General features: G+C 44.6%; 1 protein-coding gene across 2 annotated transcripts in view; it reads right to left on the bottom strand.

The window, feature by feature from the left end:
* The window catches only part of LOC115540586 (glycine receptor subunit beta), a 36,497-nt gene extending 16,386 nt beyond the window's left edge, over positions 1 to 20,111 (bottom strand). The window contains exons 1-2 of one of the 2 annotated variants that reach the window (XM_030352014.1): positions 19,840 to 20,111; positions 18,645 to 18,717 (exon numbers count right to left, since the gene is read on the bottom strand). The gene's annotated coding sequence lies outside the window, so the exon portion shown is untranslated. The remainder of the gene's footprint in view (positions 1 to 18,644; positions 18,718 to 19,839) is intronic. The other variant, XM_030352015.1, reaches the window with a different exon arrangement.
* Positions 20,112 to 20,774: the final 663 nt, after the last annotated feature.

The raw sequence follows: 20,774 nt of genomic DNA, 5'->3' as shown, positions 1-20,774 counted from the left end.
GACCAAGTGATAGAACCTAAGCCGACCCCGACTGTGATGATAGTGAAGCTGTTGAAGTCAGTGAAGCCGCTGACGCCTCTCTCCAATTGGGGAAACTAACTAGCGAGAAAAGAATGCTGCCCTTCAGAAGGTTTTAGGATGTTTTGGTGACCCACGAATTGGAGCAGGTTCAGAAGCAGGTGGCAGAGATGGAAGTGGTGGCCACATTGTCAAGGAAAGTACCAAGAAAGTAGAAAACCACCAGGTGAGATGGCTGAAGAGTCACATGGACACAGTCACTGAGACACATGGACGCAGTCACTAAGAGCACCATCGTACATTAGGCAGACCTTGGTCTTCTGGACCGCAGAGACTTCCCAGGTGGATTCCAGTTCTCTACCCAAGTCAGCCCTTTAAGAGCTCAGCAAATGCTTGATGAAATTTGATGGCAGAGCTGCAGTTTAGAAGCTGCAGGGTGAGCGTAAGAATCTGGAAGGACAGTGGGAGAGGCTGAAAAGATCAGGTGGACCTGATGGAGGTAGAGTGGCGATGATAAGTAAAAGCTGTTTATCCTTTAAAGACTTGTTTGTTGTGAACAGATACTACTGAGGTAAAACATGTTTACAGATGCGTACCAGATCATAGGTGACCGATCACTTTAATTCAATAAACACAGACAAGAAGAGAATTAAATGAGGCTAGGTTTACTGAAAGTTCAACATAGTACAATCAACTAAGCTTGTTCATGGAGCAACTCAAAAATTAAATCAAAGCACTCTCGTTTTTACTCTTCTTCTGACCCCTCCTTTGGCGGAGTTTACGCTCTTGCTCCACCTTGTGGTCCTGCGTCTGTTAAACAGCTAAATTATGACATAATTCATAAAACTCTAGCTCCATCTTATGGCCATACAACTGTTATACCACATATTTCTATCTTACATGGACATGTAAGATATCTTTCGTTCACATTCCATCTTTGTAATCTTTTCTTAGTTATCAATGAATTAAAATAGTAGCGAAATATTCTAGCTTCTTACTACGAGATTTTTTCCTACGCCGCATCATTCTTTTTTGTATTATTTCTTAGATTATACAAGCTATGATATAAATAAATGGCCAATTTTTTTTTTAATTAGTGGTTACAATCATATAGTTATTCTCATGCCCGTAGCCAGCTATGAGGCAATGAGTACCGGGCCTCTAGTTTTTTAGAGCTCAAAATAAAATTGGAAACCATAATCCGTATACAGTATCTGCGGTAGAGAACTTCCCGAGATGCGTGCATGCTTACCCAAACCCTGATAGGTGGGCATGAACCCAATCAGTTTTTGATGTGTTTGCCGCATCTTAAAAGCAGGGAAGATGATAACAAAGTAAATGAGAATTATCAGTTGAACATGGATAGTACATACTTTAAAGATCTAAAGATTTGTTTTTCAAGAGACAGAGATTATACCTCTTCAACTAAACTCTGAAATTAAAGCGCATGATCTAGCTGCCCATTTAATGTTGTCCTCATTGGGACACTGACACTCCCCCAACACCTCCTGAGAGTCTCAGGCATAGGGACCTGAAGAGTTCAAGAGAATGAGCCAAACAAGGAAGAGGAGGGATATTTGGACTCACTTTGAAGAAATCGCAGCTTCAAAGGCAAAATGCTAAATATGCAAGAGTTATTGATCTTATCTAGGAGGAAGTACATCAAATATGAGGAGACACCTTAACCTTAATCATCCAACTGTGCTATTAGCACAAATTAGAAAAACAAAGGGTGATGATGACACTTAAATAGCTCCTGCCTCAGATTTCAAGCCCTTCTCTATTGTCGAGGACAGGGTCTTTAGGAATTATTCAAAGGCATTGGACCCATCATACAATTTGTTACGTAGAAAGACACTTTCAGAAATTCTGATACCCAGGTTGTATGGTCAGCTCCGGAGTGAGCTGACCGGAGGAAGTGTGCTTCTGCTCTCTGTCTGACCAGACTGCTGGTCTGACCACAGACTGCTGGTCTGATCACAGACTGCTAGTCTGTCAACAGACTGCTGGTCTGACCACAGACTGCTGGTCTGTCAACAGATTTCTGTCATTTCATTGAGGACCTTCAACTGACCTTCCTCCCAGATTGTTTTGTTTAACAGACAGACACCCTGCTGCTTACCTTGCCAGGGAACTGACCCGGGTTACCACTGAATGGGATGTGCATTACAAAGTGGTCGTCTGCGTTACAGACAATGCCAGTAACATTGTGACGGGCCTGAGAGACCACCTCCACTGGGGCCCCATACCATGCTTTACACGTGTGCTTAATGTGATTGTGAGAGCTGCCTTCAAGGAGGTAAAACATACAAAGCAAAAGATATAAGCTGTTGTGCAATATGTCCACAGAAGCTCAGTTGCAACAGCTAAGCTAAGCAACAGATGGGGCAGGGCCAATTATGCTTAAAGCAGGATATGGCTACTAGATGGAATTCAACATTCCATATGTTGAAGAGATTTAAAGAAGTCAAAGATCCAATCATGGCTACCATGGCACTTCCACTCTCAGCACTGTCCACCGATGAATGGGAAATTTGGGGGCAACATGTGATGTTTTGAAGCCGTTCAAGGAGGTCCCCAGAGAAGTGAGTGCTGAGAGGTATGTTATTGCAAAACTTAATTGTCCTACATTTGGAAAACAGTCTATTCTATTATATTGTTATTATTTAAAAATAACAGTTTCTTTGTTATATTGCACTCTTGTAACTGTTACATGAAGCAACATTTGAATAATTGTCAAATTTCACGGGTTTTTGACTGCCTCTAAAGTCATATTGATGGCAAAGGGACTTGTTGCCCAGAAGCAAAGGAAACCATTCCAACATGAACCAGTTTGAAAACTAGTGGACAACCTGTTGGCTGAGAGAACCGAGTGAATTAGCAGGGTAGAGCAAATAGAAAAACCTGCAGATTGCTACCTGCTTGGACCAGACGTTCAAGAGGCACGCCTCTGTGAATGGCAAGGCTGCAGATGAGGAGGGGATGAGGATCACTGCAGTCGCAGCAGGAGTTCCCCCCATGCAGGCAGAGAGAGGAGGCATGGGATACTGCTGTTGCTGCAGGAGCAGGGGCCATGTTTTTGGAGGCTCTTGACCATAGGGTTGGCAAGCATGAAGCCGATCTCCCCCAGTACACAGAGTACCACATCAGAGGCCATGATTGAAACGAGGGCCTTCCTTGGGCCTACTCTCACCACATTCAGCGACACTGCGGAATGTTGTAAGAGGTCTACACCATTCTACAAAGGCCTCTCAGATGAAGTTCAGACTCTGCATTGTGGCCACATCTTGTGGTTACTAAGCACGGAGACCTCTTAAGAATAATTTGCATCTTTACCGTGGCCTGAGCACACCTCTCTGAAGTGTACTCAGGCCACGGAATTTAACTGTAATTGAGTACGGATGGTGTGCTCACACTAGCCAAACGCTCTAGACTTTAGGGGGCAAACATACTTTACGATACAGATGGCCTAGTGTGAGTGCGCCCTTAGTCTCTCCTGGTCCCAGGGCTGAGTGGCCTAAATCATTATTTGTCTGGAGGCAGTTAGTCTCTTCTGGTTAACATGTATGGGAATTGGGAACACAACAATTATCTTGTTCTTCCACCTTCTTATCACTTTCTTGCTTCTTGCTTCTTATCACTCTGTGATAAGAAGCTAAAACACTAACTTGCTTTTGAAACAGAAGGCTAGCCTTGCAGGTACAATGGTGTGTTCCTGAATCCTCGGACACCAGCATTCCGAGTTGCACGTTTCACGTCACTTCCGGTCTCGGAGCATTCATAGCGTTCCTGTTCGTCTTTGTGATTGTGCCATGAAATTGGCTAGAAAAAAATAAATCTCTTCACGGGCGCAGCCATTTTGCTGATAGCGTCATCACTGCTATCGGTCTACTCTCAGATTTTCGAAAGATGAAGACAAAAAGGGGGCGTGCCTTCGAGAAATGCCCCAATAAAGCTGTGAGATCTTCGACTTTTCGACTCGGAAGTCTGGCGAGGATTCAGGAACCCACCACCACCACCTCTGTTCTACCCATGGATAGTATATAAAATGGATGTAGCATCCGGGCAGACCTCAGTTATTCCAACTGCATCCAATTCTCTTGGTTTATGCGCATCGCCATCTTACACCGGGATTCCACCGGACGCGTACGCGCCGCAGAACGGCTGCGCCGCGGAACGGCTGCGTCCTCTGCCCTGCGTCCATTCCTACCGGGCGCGTAAGGCCCCGTGCCCACTACCTCCGCTGGTTGACTGATCCCCATTGACTTTGAATGGGGACGGACGCGCAATGCATTGTGGATCCGTCTGTTCCGTTGGAGCCTTCGGCTCCGTCAGAAAGGTGAAAAATGTTCAACTTTTTCGGCAGCGACGGATCCGTCATCCAATCAGATCGCGTATGCAAATTTAAGCACTGTGACGCGACTCGGGCTCCGACGATACTGGAAAGCGGGAAATCGGGTAATCTTGCCTCGCAACAAGCAGGAAGAAGCGGGAAGAACCCGGCAAAGCGATTTGATTGGCTGACGGATGCCTCTGCAAAGACTACTCCCCCATCAGTCAGCCACGCCTTCCCACGTCCGTTGACTGACGGTGCAGTGGGCATGTAGGGTAACGCCCCGTGCCCACTACCTCCGTCCGTTGACTGATCCCCATTGACTTTGAATGGGGACGGACGCGTAATGCATTGTGGATCCGTCCGTTCCGTTGGAGCCTTCGGCTCCGTCAAGAAGTTGAAAAATGTTCAACTTTTTCGGCAGCGACGGATCCGTCATCCAATCAGATCACGTATGCAAATTTAAGCACTGTGACGCGACTCGGGCTCCGACGATACTGGAAAGCGGGAAATCGGGTAATCCTGCCTCGCAACAAGCAGGAAGAAGCGGGAAGAACCCGGCGAAGCGATTTGATTGGCTGGATGTCGCCCTCTTTCGTTTGTGAGAAACAATTACGAGAATGGACGATGAGAGACTGGTCTTCGAGGTGGAAAAATATGTCGAATTGTATGACCAAAGTACCCGTCATTACAAAGACAACTCCAAAAAGGTCATTGCCTGGCGAGCCATAGCTCTGGAGATTGGATCTTCAGGTGAGAAATCAGCAATGGTGGACTAAGTACCCAAACCATTAACCATAATGGGAAATAGACGAAATCAAGTCACATATAATCACACCATGTAGGTAGAAACCAGATTACTTGTGATATATATTTTTTTATTTAAGGCAAGGCAACTTCATTCACATAGCACTTTTAATGCATGAAGCAGACTCAAAGTGCTTCACATAGAAACATTCTCATACAATAAAATAGATAAGTAAAAGAAAACACAGGCAAAGCTCAAAAATGCATGTATTAACTGTCTCTCTGGTATCAGATCATGTATTACGTAACTGTCTCTCTGGATTTAAGGAAAAATAACATTAAGTGTCTCGAGCACTCAAATAAAATACACTGGCTACTGAATCCAGCACAGCAATAACATCACTGTATTTATCCCGAGGGATAAAAAAAAAGTATATATATATATATGCAAAAGAGTATACCAGAGAGGGATAATAACTAGATTATAGGTCATCATATAGGCTGCACCATATGGTTCTGCCATTGCACACTTAGTCGCGAGTTGAAATATTGGCGTGCCTCTCAGGATCTGCACGGAGCTCCTGGACCAGATTGTGGCATACCCCCTGTTCTTGCCTCTGTTCATTGATGGGGTGCACCCAAACCCTTCGTCTTCTCCTTGCCTGCCTACAGCGCAGGAGAAGAAGGGCAGCCCCCCTCTGTCTGGCAACAGTTATTTATTCTGTTGAAATAAAAAAAACTCAATAAAATGTAAAAGAGCTTGCTCAATTAAAATGGATAACTACTGGCTGCATACATGTAAATGTGTGGCTATGTTAAGGCTATATAGATGGATAGATAGATAGATAGATAGATACTGTATTGGTCCCAATGGGGATCAATAAAGCCATCCAGGAGCTCAATACAATAAATACACACAATAACAATTGGCCTTAAAAGGTGACTGCACTATATACTAAAAAGGCTTAATAGAAGGTCCTGCAGTTATTGAGATTGTTGATGCAGTAGATGAATAATGGCAAAATATAAAATAAATAAGAAATGACAGTAAATAAAACGATAAAGTGCCCTTCAAACTAAGTTGATCTGATGCTTGAAAACATACTTTCACTTCGCAGATTATAAATTTTTCAAATTATTCAGCCAAAAATATGGAAAATAAATAAACTAGGCTACAATAGGCTACTCACCCATTGCGTTTCGTCTCTTTGCTGCGGTTGATTGACAGGTGACTTCCTGATTTTATACTGCATCGCGGCCGTCGCGCCGCCTCCTGTTGGTGCTAGGGGCGTGCTTTTGACGCGCGTAAAATGCGCGCCGCGCCGCTGCGGCGCCGGTGTGTGGAGGCCTTTAAGGTGCTTGCACACCGCCACGCGGCAACCGCCCTTATTACAGCCTCGCTGCCGGAGTGTTCAGCGCGGCGGTGTGAAGGGCCAGGCGTTTTCAAAAGCGGCTGCTGCTGCCGCCGCCAGTCGGCTAACACAGATGGTTTGTAAGACTAGACTTCATAACAACAAGTATGGATGCCTGCAGGGACCTCTTTGCGCTTCTTTGCTGAATCAGAAGAATCAGTTAGTAGAACTGCTTGCGATGGTTGAACATGAGCGAAATATTTGATTTTATATTAGAGGATGTTAATGGGAAAGTACAGGCAGAGAAGTTACCACGGATTCATTCAGTGAGACAATGGGTGAACAAGATTCTTACAGGGATACGTTTGAATTGTGGGTAATGAATACATAGGTAACAAAGGTGAGTATGAGTGACCATCATGGAAAGTTTAGAATTTGTGGGAGAGGCCAAGTTCAACACTATGGGGCAAGTGGACATGTCTACAAGTCTGCAAGCAAGGCTGCAACACAGTTAAAGGAATCTACACAACAAAGTCAGTCAATTGGCTTGGCCTGAGTCTTCGTGGCTCGACTGGCAATGCAAATGCCAATGATCATGGCAATGCAAATAAAAATGATCTTAATTGCTCTCAGTCAGAGAGAGGAAGGGAGGTATCTCTAGGTACAGGGAGAATGTATACAATTCCTTTAATGTGAATAGTAAATATATAAACAAGGTTGACATATTTTTAATTGCGCTCATGTTTTAAGTAAATCCCACATGTTGTATTATGGAATAATAGTGTAAGGAATGCCTTTATTTTGTAGTAACCGGATGGATGTCGGTACCGGAGGCGGGGTTAGCTGGAGTCCCGTGCATGCACACTAGTCTACTACTAATGTACAGAGTTGATAATAAAGACAGACTCTGATTACGTCGTTGTACGAGCCTCATTATAATAATAACTCAACATGGGGTCAGAACTGGGCAACTTGTAAGCGGAGAGATTAAAAAGACGAAGAAGAGGAAAGTGTATCGTTTTGGCAGATGAATGGGAGACGAGCCGGCAGCTTTGACGCAACCTACACCAACTGCTACATTCACAATACAACCTCCAGAGCCATTAGTTTATATCAAGCCCCAAGATTGGGAGCGTTGGATTAGGATATTCGACCGCTTTCGGCTTGCAAGCAACTTAAACGCGACGTTGGAAGAAAAACAGGTGAACACGTTAGTGTACTGCATAGGCGATGAAGCTGAAGATGTGCTAGAGGGGGTAATGCTAACTGAGGATGAGAGGAAGATGTACACAGATGTCAAGGCGGGCTTTGATGCATTTTTTGTGCCTAAAAAGTATGTAATCTATGAAGAGCCAAGTTCAATCAGCGTGTGCAACTGCCAGGAGAAACGGTGGATTCCTTCATCAATGCTCTATACGGATTAGCTGAACAATGCAAATATGGACAGTTACAGAATGAGCTGATCCGCGACAGGTAAGTGGTCGGGCTTAGAAACGTCTCATTGTCAGAGAAGCTACAGTGAGACAGAGACCTAACCCTGGAAACTGCTATAACGAAGACAAGGCAGTCTGAAGAAGTAAGACGACAGCAGTCTGACTTATGAGGTGAAAATGGCGGTGCTAGCAAGTGCTCTAAGTTGATACTGTGCATGCTAAAAGCTACAGAAAACTCAAATTTCCATCAAAGCCTCAGCCACAAGCACAAACACAAACATCAGGCAAAAATAAACCTAATGCATGGCCACATTCAGGCTCAAAGGCCTGTAATAGATGTGGGAAAATGCCCTCGCCTTGGAATATTGGAATACCCTGCTAAAGATGCTGTGTGTCAGAACTGTGGAATAAATGGACATCATGGCAAGGTGTGCAGAAACAGTGCAAAATCTCTGAATGCTGTTACTACAGACGAAGAGGAGAGCTTTTTCCTGGGGGCCGTGGATGCTGTAAAAGACCCGTGGACGGTGCAGCAACAAGTGAGACAAAAACAAGTGTTCTTTAAAATAGACACTGGTGCTGATGTCACCGCCATGCCAGCCGAGGTGTACCATGACATTACAGGGGGGCATGATGTGAAGCGCCTGGCAGTGTCGACACGGCCATTGTTTGGGCCAGGTGGCAATGTATTCTCTGTCATAGGTGTAGCCAGAGAAACGCTGCGCCGAGGGAAAAAGACGACCATAGAGGACATTTATGTCGTACGGCATCGCCATGGAATCGTTTAAACAACAGTATCCGAAGCTGTGTAGCGGCTTGGGTCTTGTTCAGATACTCAATTAAATTAAAGCCAGAGGCTGTGCCCTTCTCTCTCCACACACCACGCAGAGTACCTCTACCGCTTATGGGAAAAGTGAAGGAGGAGAATGGTCGTAATCACCAAGATTGAGGAGCCGACTGATTGGTGTGCCGGGATGGTGGTGGTGTCGAAAAAAGCAGGTGATGTTCGCATTTGTGTGGATTTCACAAAAATGAATGAATCAGTATGCAGAGAAAAGTTTATCCTGCCTTCTGTCAAACACACTCTGGGCATGTTAGCTGGTGCAACAGCATTCAGCAAATTAGATGCCAACATGGGTGCTAGAGAAGGCACAAAAGGCTGGCTTTATGCTCAACATGGACAATTGCGAGCTCACACAACACATGGTCAGATTCATGGGTCATGTGATTTCAGCAGATGGAGTGAAGCCAGATCCAGAGAAGACGAGAGCAGTACAAGAAATGGATGCACCCAAAAATGTCAGCGAACTCAGGAGTTTTCTGGGCATGGTCAATCAGCTGGGCCGCTTCATGCCTAACCTGGCTGAAAAAGACAAATTGCTACGACAGTGCTCACACTATACAACCCAAACAGTGCACTAAAAATCTCTGAGGATGCCTCTTCCTTGGGCCTGGGGGCAGTCCTGCTGCAGAAGAGCAATGCCATGTGGTCACCTGTGGCATATGCGTCCAGGTCAATGTCACCAACAGAGCAGCGCTATGCTCAAGTGGAGAAGAAGGCATTGGCTGCGACGTGGGCATGTGAAAGGTTCAGCTGTTTAATCCTGGGAAGACCATTCGAGCTGGAAACTGACCATAAGCCGTTTGTGAGTCTGCTGGGAGGGAAAGCTTTGGATGACCTCCCACCAAGAATCTAAAGGTTTAGGATGAGACTCATGAGGTACAACTATACAGTCAATCATGTCCCTGGCAAAAGCCTGTGGACAGCCGACACCTTATCTCATGCTCCTCTGAGAGCCGCAAGAGCACACACGGATACAAGCCTACTACAGGACAGAAACATCTATGTAGACTCTGTCATCAGCAACATTTCTGTCAGTGGAGATTATCTTTGCAGCCTACGTGAGCACCTGAAGGCAGCACATGCTCTGCACTGATGGAGTACTGCACAGACGACTGGCCTGACAAAAGTCAACTGCAGGGAGTGCTGAGACATTACTGGGCTTATAGAGCAGTGCTGACTGTTTAAGATGGACTGCTGCTGCGGGGCAAGAGGTTCGTCATCCCATCGGCCTTACAAGCTGATGTGCTGCAGAGGCTACATGAGGGACACCTGGGGGTGACAAAGCACAGGGGCCGGGCCAAACAGACGGTATGGTGGCCAGGACTCAGTAGTCAGCTGAATGACATGGTGCTGAAATGTAGGACCTGCAATCAAGAGAAAAGGAACGTCAAAGAGCCGCTGATGCCAACAGAGATGCCAAACAGGCCTTGGCAAACCTTGGGAGCTGACCTTTTCACGCTGCAAGGCAAGACCGATCTACTGGTAGATTACTTCTCAAGGTATGTGGAAGTTGCACTGCTGTCACCCACAAGCTCTTAGCATCCTACGAGTACCCCTGGGCCCCGTTTCCTGAAAGCATCATTGGCCTAAGTGGATCGTGAAGTGCGTCGTACGAGCATCGTACAGTTTTCACACCGTTTCCCAAAAGCATCGTTGTTAACGAACGCCATGAAAATGCTCGTAGCTAACGAGGACTCCAGGGGTACTCGTAGGATTCTAAGAGCATCGTTAGCCTACTATAGTCTCAGTGGCGTCATCAGCGGACATTCCGTGCATTGGATGCGTTTTATTAAAGCACATCCAATACCATGGAATGCCCAGCTGGCGCAATTTTGCAACCATAAACAGTGGTTACTATCGATATATTACTCATAGACTACTGTGAGATTTAAACAGCAAAGATAGAGACATGTTAGAAGTCAACAACACATAATTTATGGCAGCAATTTAAAATTCAAAAAATACACCGAAATGTACCGATCAAACGCCACGTCACAAGGAAGGCATACATTAAATCAAATGATTCCATTGCTCTTCTGTGGGAGGTCGCTTTCGAACTTCACTTGCTGTCTCTCTCTGATTTTTTATTTAACCATATTGGTTCAAATGTCCTCATATTGATCAATGGCAGAAGTCATAGGCTACTGTAGATATGAATCATGCTGAGACCAGCGGGTGTCGGAGAATTTCTGCAGGCGTTTTGCGTTGCGATTGTTTGCATTAAGCACTGTGGGTGCTTCGGTGAGGCTGTGATGAAGTTCACTATTGTACCGTGTCTAGACAGTAACGAACATCCCTGACCATAGTTAATCGCGTTTGTGGTCTACACTCAGACGTGAACCCATTATTGCATGCAATGTCTTCATTTATAAAAAAATTAAATCATTCGGGAGCATGCAATAATACAAATTATTCTAAAGAGGTCAGAGACTCCGTGCGCAGCCCCGCCTTCCCAAGTGAACCAAGAAAGCCTGCGCCGTGACGAACGGGGGATTTGACCCCCGCGGTTTTAAACAGGAAACTTGAGATAAGAAGACGAAATCGCCAGGCGTGCGAAGCTTCTATAACAAACCGGCTCGGCAGTGTAAAAATACCTATAGCCTACTTCATCCTGCCCAAAAATATGGGCAGGATAGACCAACTTCTCCTAATCGGGTCAGCAATAGCCGTGTGTCAATGCCTAGCCTATGCGTTTGAATGATAATGAATGAATGGAACGTTGCATTTTTATGTCTAAATAATCTAGACTAGAGAGTGCGCGCCAATCAATGAAACCCTATGCGGAATCAGATAAAGTTGGCTCTCTTTGCTGCGCAAAGTATGTTTCAGAAATCAGCACTTTAAGATAAATGTAGTTGTCACACAGGCTATTTTGGATTTTTGTAATATGGAATTATTTCAGGGGGGGGAGCTGCCGTGAAAAAATGTATGCACAGTGCGTTCAGGAATAGGACTGATATAGCATATGTCGGCCTAGGCCTAATAAATTGTGTTTTAATATCTTTAGCATTCATATTATTGCAGTCTATTCTTTTTCGTAGGCTACTCTGCTGTTTGCCTTGATGGGGAGATATTTTAACCCTTTTTAACCCCATTTTCCTGCAACTGTGTCAGTGGACAGTTACAATCCTGCGAACGTCGTGAGTGCAGTGAACGCCCGTTCATGTTAAGAGGAGTTTCGGGAATCGCTCCAAAGAAATTCACGATGGTTTGCATGATCCATCGTCAGAATGATCGTACGAGCAAAGATCCATCGTTATCGGGAAACGAGGCCCTGGAGTCCTCGTTAGCTACGGTCGCCAACGATGCTTTCGGGAAACGGTGTGAAAACTGTACAATGCTCGTACAACGCATTATACGATCCACTTAGGCTAACGATGCTTTCGGGAAACTTGGCCCAGAACTTGAAAGCCCTAATTTGAAGTTCTCTCATTTAAAAACCTTTGTTTTTGTAACTTTTACAGTATAGAGGGACCAGACCAGGGCCTCGTTTCCCGATGGATCTTTGCTCGTACGATCATTCTCACAATGGATCTTGCGAACCATCATGAATTTCTTTGGGGCGGTCCCGAAACTCCGCTTTCAAAACGCTGCGCGGCAACTCGCCTCCATTCAATTCAATGAGGGAAGGGTGGCAGAGGGGGGACGCGAAAGCGCCTGTAAACCAGGAAGCGGTTGCCGCCCACGTGAACCCGCAGATTTTGCCCTACCGCTCAGCTTTCCCCGTTTTGAAACTTTCAGGTGCTTGCACACCGCCGTGCGGCAACCACCCATAACAATCTTGCTGCCGGAGGGTTCAGCGCGGCGGTGTGAAGGGCCAGACTTTTTCAAAAGCGGCTGCTGCTGCTGCCGCCGAAAGTTTCAACACGGGGAAAGCTGAGCGGCAGGGCAAAATCTGTGCACGTTCACGTGGGCGGCAACCGCTTCCTGGTTTTCAGCCGCTTTTGTAACCGCCTCCCCTCTGCCGCCCTTCCCTCATTGAAATGAATGGAGGCGGCGAGTTGCTGCGCGGCGGTGTGAAAGCAGCTTTCGGCGGCAGCAGTGGCAGCAGCAGCAGCCGCTTTTGAAAACGACTGGCCTTCGCACCGCCGCGCTGAACCCTCCGGCAGCAGGGCGGTTATAAGGGCGGTTGCCGTGCGGCGGTGTTCAAGCACCAAAACGTGCGTTCACTGCACTCACGACGTTCGTAGGATTGTACCTGTCCACCGACACGGTGCTGAAATGGGCTCCGTTCTGAGGGGGACGCAGGAATGTCGCAGGGAAATGGGGTTAAAAAGCGTTAAAATATCTCCTCATCAAGGCCAACAGCAGAGTAGCCTACGAAAATAATAGACTGCAATAATTTGAATGCTAAAGATATTAATACACAATTGTTTAGGCCTATAGGCCGCACAATTGATTATGCCTAGGCCTAATCAATTGTGGCCAGGGCCTAATCACTGATTAGGCCTAGGCGTCCTGTTCGCCCTGTCGGGGCTTATTTTCCCGATAATGACCGGCATTCTATACATTATCCCTTACTTATCACATGGCTCTTCTCAATGCTGTAGACTACATTCGTATTCGGTTGCTAAGCGACGTCAAAGACTTTGGCGAATTATTTCTCTGCTGATCATCGCTACGAATGATAACAAATACATTGGAAAATTTTGATTCGATTTGGCAAGTAGCCATTACTAATAATACCAATACTCTTTGGCTGGGATGATGAGGCATCAGACAATCAAGTCATTTTAGCCTGAATACATCTGAAGCACCAGAGCAGGTTGCTAGTACCATGGACAGTATCAGAACGATAACCTGTTGAACTAAATGGATGTGGTAGGCTACACCACAGGATGCATCTGCAGACCACTGCCACATAAATAAAGGTAAGACGCAATATTTATTGCTTAAGATTTGCTGGTGCTGTGGCGAGGTCTTTTGTGTTTTTTGCACTCAAGTGGTCGGCTGTTTTAACTTGCAAAAGATAGTCGGTGGAGTCAGTCTCTAGTTGACACCAAATCTCTTTTGGTGTGCATGCGTTTTGGTCAGAATGCCTGATGTAGGCTAGTTTTGATGGAATGCGTGTTGTGAATGGAGAACAGCCAGCTCCTGATGTGATACAGCGTTCAGCTGTGCAACAAATACTTTTTTTTTTTTTCAATCTTGACGACTTTTGTAGTGTTGTGTGTAGCCACACCTTTGGCCCTTCTGAACTTAAACATGCAGTTAAATTCCTTTCCTAGCTCCTCTTGTTTATGTTGTTAGCTTAACCATATCATGTCACGTTGTCAACATTGGATACATGGAGCAGAACATAGTGGGTCATATTTCCGATGCTTTTTTAAAACGTTTTCTTCATAAAACGTGCCAGACAGATTTTGTATACATTTTCTTCCTTAGTAATTAGCTACATGGTTATGTCTTCTTTCAGAACATTTCATTACCGGCACTAAAGAGAGAAAAAAGAGTGCATCCTCATTGTACCCAGCACTTCTAAAAATGCACTTCCGAATGCGTCTCTGTCCCCAGCACATTTCAAAACAAACTGACACCCATGACACCGACGCGCAGCGAGGGTAATTGCTTCCCACTGAAGGGGCTTAAATACGACCGGCGACGTTCTATACATTACCCCGCTTATTACACGGCTACGTGCTAAAATGAAAAAATGAGCTCACATGGTGTGGCTTGTTACAATTTATTTGTTACCAGCATTCGAAGTGTTGATCAGCAGAGAAATAATCCGCTAAAGACGTAGACGTCGCTTAGCAACCGAAAACGCTGGAATTGAAAAGTTACTGGACTACTTGAGGAGTGATACGAAAGACGTCATTATAGGCAAAAAGTCCTTTGTTTTCCTTGACAGCGGTCAATTTATATCTAGCATTCACCGCGAAGTTGTGAAGAGCCCATGCAAGTGAACGGAGCGTTCCACGGCGTTGAGAAGACCCGTGTAATAATCCATAATAATTCAACTCGATTCTTTTTATTATATATATATTTTTTTAAAAGTGGTGGGTACAAAATTATTCTTGACAAAATCTGATGGGGACGCATCCCCGGCGTCCCCGGCGTAATCGACGCCTATGCTTCTGTCATTGATCAATATGAGGACATTTTAACCACGATGGTTGAATTAAAATCAGAGGAAGACAGCAAGTGCAGCTCGAAAGCGACCTCGCACACAAGAGCAATGGAATCATTTGATTTTATTATATGCCTTGGGATTTGACCCCTTTTTCTTTCTAAATCTCAATGTTATTTTAGTAACATTGATAAAATGTCATGGATTATTATGTTTATGATCATATAAGACATTACCATGTAAAGAACATGGTGCTGGGTTCACTCTGTCTTTAGAACTAATAAACATTTTTAACTAATATATATGGGTTGTTAAAATAATGCGGGTCTCAGACACGGCTGTCAATATCAGCCACTGGCCATTAGGAGCTCCACACATCGACGCAGACCCAGCCTCCTCTGTGCCACTTTGTCGTGACGTCGAAGTGCCTCGGAAAACGCACTATTAGACCACACAGTATTAAAGCTAACCTTATTACTGTATTGGACCTGAAACAGTATTAGAGCTAACACCAGTTTCTAGTCACAATACAACACGATGGTTGAATTAAAATCAGAGGAAGACAGCAAGTGCAGCTCGAAAGCGACCTCGCACACATGAGCAATGGAATCATTTGATTTTATTATATGCCTTGTGACGTGGCGTTTGATCGGTTCATTTCGGCATGCTCATGTATTTTTGGAATTATAAATTGCTGCAATAAATTATGTTGTTGACTTCTAAAATGTCTCAATCTTTGCTGCACCGCCGATATTTACGCCACTGCCACTGAGGCTAGAGTAGGCTAACGATGCTCTTAGCATCCTACGAGTACCCCTGAAGTCCTCGTTAGCTACAAGCGTTTTAATGACGTTCGTTACCAACGATGCTTTCGGGAAACGGTATGAAAACTGTACGATGCTCGTACGAGACACTTCACGATCCACTTAGGCTAACAATGCTTTCGGGAAACTGGGCCCAGACCTTATCAGATCAAATTTGTTTCTTGAAGGAGATTATGGTGTTTTCCAAACAAGTAAACATAGTTCCAGAAAACATGTTTTTGAAGCTGTTTGCTGGAAATAGCTTTTAGGAAAAATAATCTTGCCTATCGCTATTCCCCTCTGTTTCAGTCCCTTCAATATGTGCTGTTTCTTGTGCCTGTAGCTTTAATGCAAATGAGCTGCTGCTCATTGACCAAATCTGCTGTAAGAGTGAACCACAGCATGATTGTTGCCGTTTATGGACTCCCGGAGCTCTATATCTATAGGCTATAATATAATAATAATAATAATAATAATAATAATATAATATATAGGTATCTATATAATATAATATCTAATATCACGGTCAAAAGCTATGTGTGCCTCGGATGATATTATGAATCATAAAGACTGAGTCTGACGTCTCTGGTACTTCCACAACAAGTAAAGACTCGTAGCGGGGGTTATGGTCGGCCATGGTTGAGAAGAATTGGGTGAAAGGAACTTTGGCCTTGACTCTCTGAAGTCCATATTGAACCGCGACATGGAGGAGAATGCAGGGTTTTACTCCCGGAGCCTAGCTGCCGGACTGCCGCCGAGCTCCTCCCCGCCGGAGCTGCCGGACGGTTGCCAGAGCTTCGGCGTTAGTCCGGCAGCTCCGGCGGGGGAGCTTCGTGGCATTTTTGAAAAGCAGACTGCCACCGAAGCTCTGGCGGCAGTCCGGCAGCTCCGCCAGGCTGCCCGCTGGAGCTAGACATCTATTTTTGTATGGGAGCTCCCTGCTTCTGTAATGCGCAAACATCTCCGCCCAGCACTCATCCGCTGGTCCACAAAGTTGTATCTATGCTCTGATTGGAGGGGGGGTGGGGAAGTGGGTGGTAATATTAAAATGTGCCCCCTTCCTAAATAGGAGGAAGCGCCGAAACTGACTCGCTCGTTTGGTAACTGTAGGCGGGGTACTTTCAGAAATGCATATCTCACTCAAAAAGTCATAGACTTATTTCAAAGTTTGCACGCGTGTGGAAGCACCAGAGACCCAAACCAACACCTTAAATCCCAGGAAAAGTGTTGTTTTCATAATATGTCCCCTTTAATTAGCAATTAAGAAACTACTTTGTCTTCATATCGCATACCTTGAGTGCCTTAAGTCACCTTACATTACCACAGGTGAAAATTCTTGAGCACGACAGCCCTTGTGTCAACCGTGCAAGAGAAGTTCCTTGGGAAGAGCTGCATACTCCTGCAGGACCTTCTTAATTAACCGTGTTCAGGGTTCCCTATCTTTTTAGCTCATCACTTTCGAGGACATTTTCCATGATCTTTCTGTGCTCACATTAATTAATATATGTTTAATGTATGAACTGTCAGTAGCGGCCACCCTAACATTAATTGAATGAGTAGCAAAGTCTCACTTTTTATTTCATCATAAGAACTGAATCAACTTCAGTGAGGTGTAATGTAACCTTGAGGTACAAGCAGTCAACATCAAGAATATCTGAGATTGCCTACAGTTTTTTCAAATCGCCTAATCGTCCAAAGTGAAAGAGTCTTTAAAGAGCCAGTGAACCCAATTCAGCTGGAATTAGAACACCGAAAAAATAAACAGACGTTATGGTCATAGAGCTCTCTCATTCGTGAGAAAGAGGGGGGAGGGAATTCATTAAGACTGAGATGTTATCACCATGGTAACTTTGTGAACTCGTCGTTGAGCAATATCTTATCAGCAGTATCATAATGAGCAATGTCACAGGGTACGACACAGAGTCTTGGCACTCTGTTTCTAGAGAGGAATCTTTTGAGATGGAGGATTACTCTCCCCCGCAATCTCCTTCCCCTCATCACCAAAAAAACACCCCCTGCTTTAGCATCAGAGTGAAACGTTAGCAGGTTTTGGGTATCGTTAAACATGGGATCTGACCCCTTTTTCTTTCTAAATCTCAATGTTATTTTAGTAACATTGATAAAATGTCATGGATTATTATGTTTATGATCATATAAGACATAACCATATAAAGAACATGGTGCTGGGTTCACTCTGTCTTTAGAACTAATAATCATTTTTAACTAATATATATTGGTTATTAAAATAATGCGGCTCTCAGACACGGCTGTCAATATCAACCGCTGGCCATTAGGAGCTCCACACATCCACGCAGACCCAGCCTCCGCTGTGCCACTTTGTCGTGACGTCGAAGTGCCTCGGAAAACGCACTATTAGACCACACAGTATTAAAGCTAACCTTATTACTGTATTGAACCTGAAACAGTATTAAAGCTAACACCAGTTTCTAGTCACAATTCAACACCATATACGGTTAGACTCAACTCACCTGACCGTTAAACTGTCTCTTTTTAGTTTCTTAGATAAATCAGACCCCATAGGCGTCTTTAACATGCAATCCTTACCAATACATACTATAGAATTTCCTTTGTCCCACAGATGCTTCATCCAGAGCAGCTCCATAGTACTATATGTTTACCTTATATCTTTGAATAAACAAAACTGTGTTGAACCTTTACCACAAGCCCCGACACCAGAGGCCACCATCGAGACCACCGTCCATCATTGGCGGGGAACTGGCAAAAACATTTGACTTGTTTTTCTCTAAATGATCAGGATGTCCCGATCCATTGGTATCGGGAAGACACTGGCCCGGAAGGCTGGATCTTGTCATTGTGTAAGAGCGTTCAGGCTCCGATATACTTTCCACGTTGCGGTGGCCAGAGATGTACCGGTCAAGCGGGATGTGCACATGGTCCCATTCATACTATGGTTGAGGGTCTGCGTCCGCCTGGCTTCCTCTAATACAGGTTTTCCTTGGAGAAGCTCCATAAGAGCCGGCGGGGTAAGCTAGCTAGCCAGCCGGCCACTAACGCTCACTAACCTCTTTCGCCCCACAGCCCACCGCAACCAACGGACCAGACCACCGGAGACAATGGGGAGGAGAAGCAGGCCAACTGTATGACATAAAATAAACAATAGAAGCAGTATGAAACGGGACTGGCGTTCTATATTATTATAAATATCACTACATTGTTCGACTACATTTGTGGAATAGTCAACTGAGGTTTCATTCTTTTGGGTGATTATGCCTGGCTTTTTCTTTGGAGGACTGCTGTGCTGTGGGTATTGCAATTTTTTTTTATGTTTTAAACAAATATTCATACATGTTACAGCTTTTAGCTAAAGTCTGGTTTTATACATATTATAACATGACATGACATGTTATTCCTTGCATGCTAAATGTAATTGAGGTAGCATAAATCAATGTATATCACTAACCGCGATGCTAATGCCAGAAATGATCAAAACTGGACCCCTATCACTGTCAAATGTTTACTTTTGGATTCCTGTGATTACCTTGCAATCAGAACTGTTGCCCACGGCATGAAGAACCCTTTTGGTTAACTGATGGTATCTGAATACGGCTGTTACAAAATCTGGTGTGGCCCACATCCTTGGCTGCAAAGATATCATCCTAAACTCCCTCCTAGTAATTGATGAGACCAGGGGGGACACAACACTCAGGCCTTGCAAGGCACTTATCAGCTTCTTTGCAACGTGGGGCCTGATGTCTTTCGGGCTGAATTTGAGTCCCTGAATACATTAAAATGAACCTCGCTAGTTACCGCTGATGAACTTGAAATCAATTCAATCTAATTTAAATGTGTGATATAGTTTGTAGCATTAAGGACATCAATTGTAGCATAAACAATTCATGGTAAATATTCTGGCATCAATATAGTTCCGTAAAACACCATACTATAAGACAGAGGCAGCATTGAAAAAGCCAGTAATAAGAGGAATACTGGGGAGGGACATTAAACACAAAAGCAAAGAGATAGAGGCTCAAAGCAGGATGGGATGGCAAGAGAGAGAGTGACTGCAGCAATAGAGCAGTGTTAGAGCTGCAATGACACAGCTCATCAAAACCAAGGTTAAAGCCCTGCTAGGCAAAAACAATTCAATGTAACACCAGCATACAAGTAAGAAGACAATATAACATAATTATACATATGTGCTGCCCGTATAGAGATTCTATAACTGCATAAGATATGCAAAGAATGATGGCTTCCTACCTTCAGCTGGATCAGCAGTTTTGCTAGGTAATGGGTTTTTTTGTTTGTCACGCAGTGCTCTGTATGCGGCTCCGTGAACCGGCTGGAGAAGTGTGTGTCTCACTCCTTTTCTGTTCCTCCTCTGCTGTCTGCCTCACAACACTCGGTGAGCTCCCTGTGCTCTCCTACAACGTCCTATCACAAGTTGTACTAAACCTACCCTCCTGCACCACTCTATATTACTGTACATGTGAGAGAGGAAATCATGGTGTGTGTGTGTGTGTGTGTGTGTGCAAGAGAGAGAGAGAGAGAGAGAGAGAGAGAGAGAGAGAGAGAGAGAGAGAGAGAGAGAGAGAGAGAGAGAGAGAGAGAGAGAGAGAGAGAGAGAGAGAGAGAGAGAGAGAGAGGGGGGGACGCAGAAGGCAGAGAGAGAGATTTACTACCAGGGGCACTGCTGTCGACAGGACTCAGCAGCAGTGCTCCTAGCAAGCATTGCAGTAAAAACCTCCACTGTGATTTATGTGTCCCCGGGCTAGCATATGTGTCTCTGGTGTGTAAAAACTGTTAATTCTAGAGCCTTAATTCATTGCACATTCAGTTTTCTTATTAGGCTAGAGCCTTTTTGTATTTCGTTTTGTATTTCATCCATTTGTAAACCTGCTTTTCACTTTAGTGCCCATAAAGAACCGCTTGAATTTTTCCAATTTTTTACAGAAATATTCCGCTTCCACGTTGAAAACATGATTATGTTTTCAAGCATGGAACCCAAGAACATGTTTTACCTAAATCTAAGTTCCTTCCTTGGATATTTTTCACAAAATAAGACAAAAATTGTCCTGATCTTTGGAATGGTCTTGAAGGAATGAAGTGATGGTCTTTTCTATGGGCATGTCTTTGGTTTCTGTGATGTGTTCACATCACTATATTTAAACTTCATGCATGATGCCTATCTGTTC

The sequence above is a fragment of the Gadus morhua genome, chromosome 3 (genome assembly GCF_902167405.1).
Source record: "Gadus morhua chromosome 3, gadMor3.0, whole genome shotgun sequence".
In the NCBI taxonomy this organism is placed as follows: domain Eukaryota; kingdom Metazoa; phylum Chordata; class Actinopteri; order Gadiformes; family Gadidae; genus Gadus; species Gadus morhua.
This window is presented reverse-complemented; position numbering and strand designations above follow the sequence as displayed.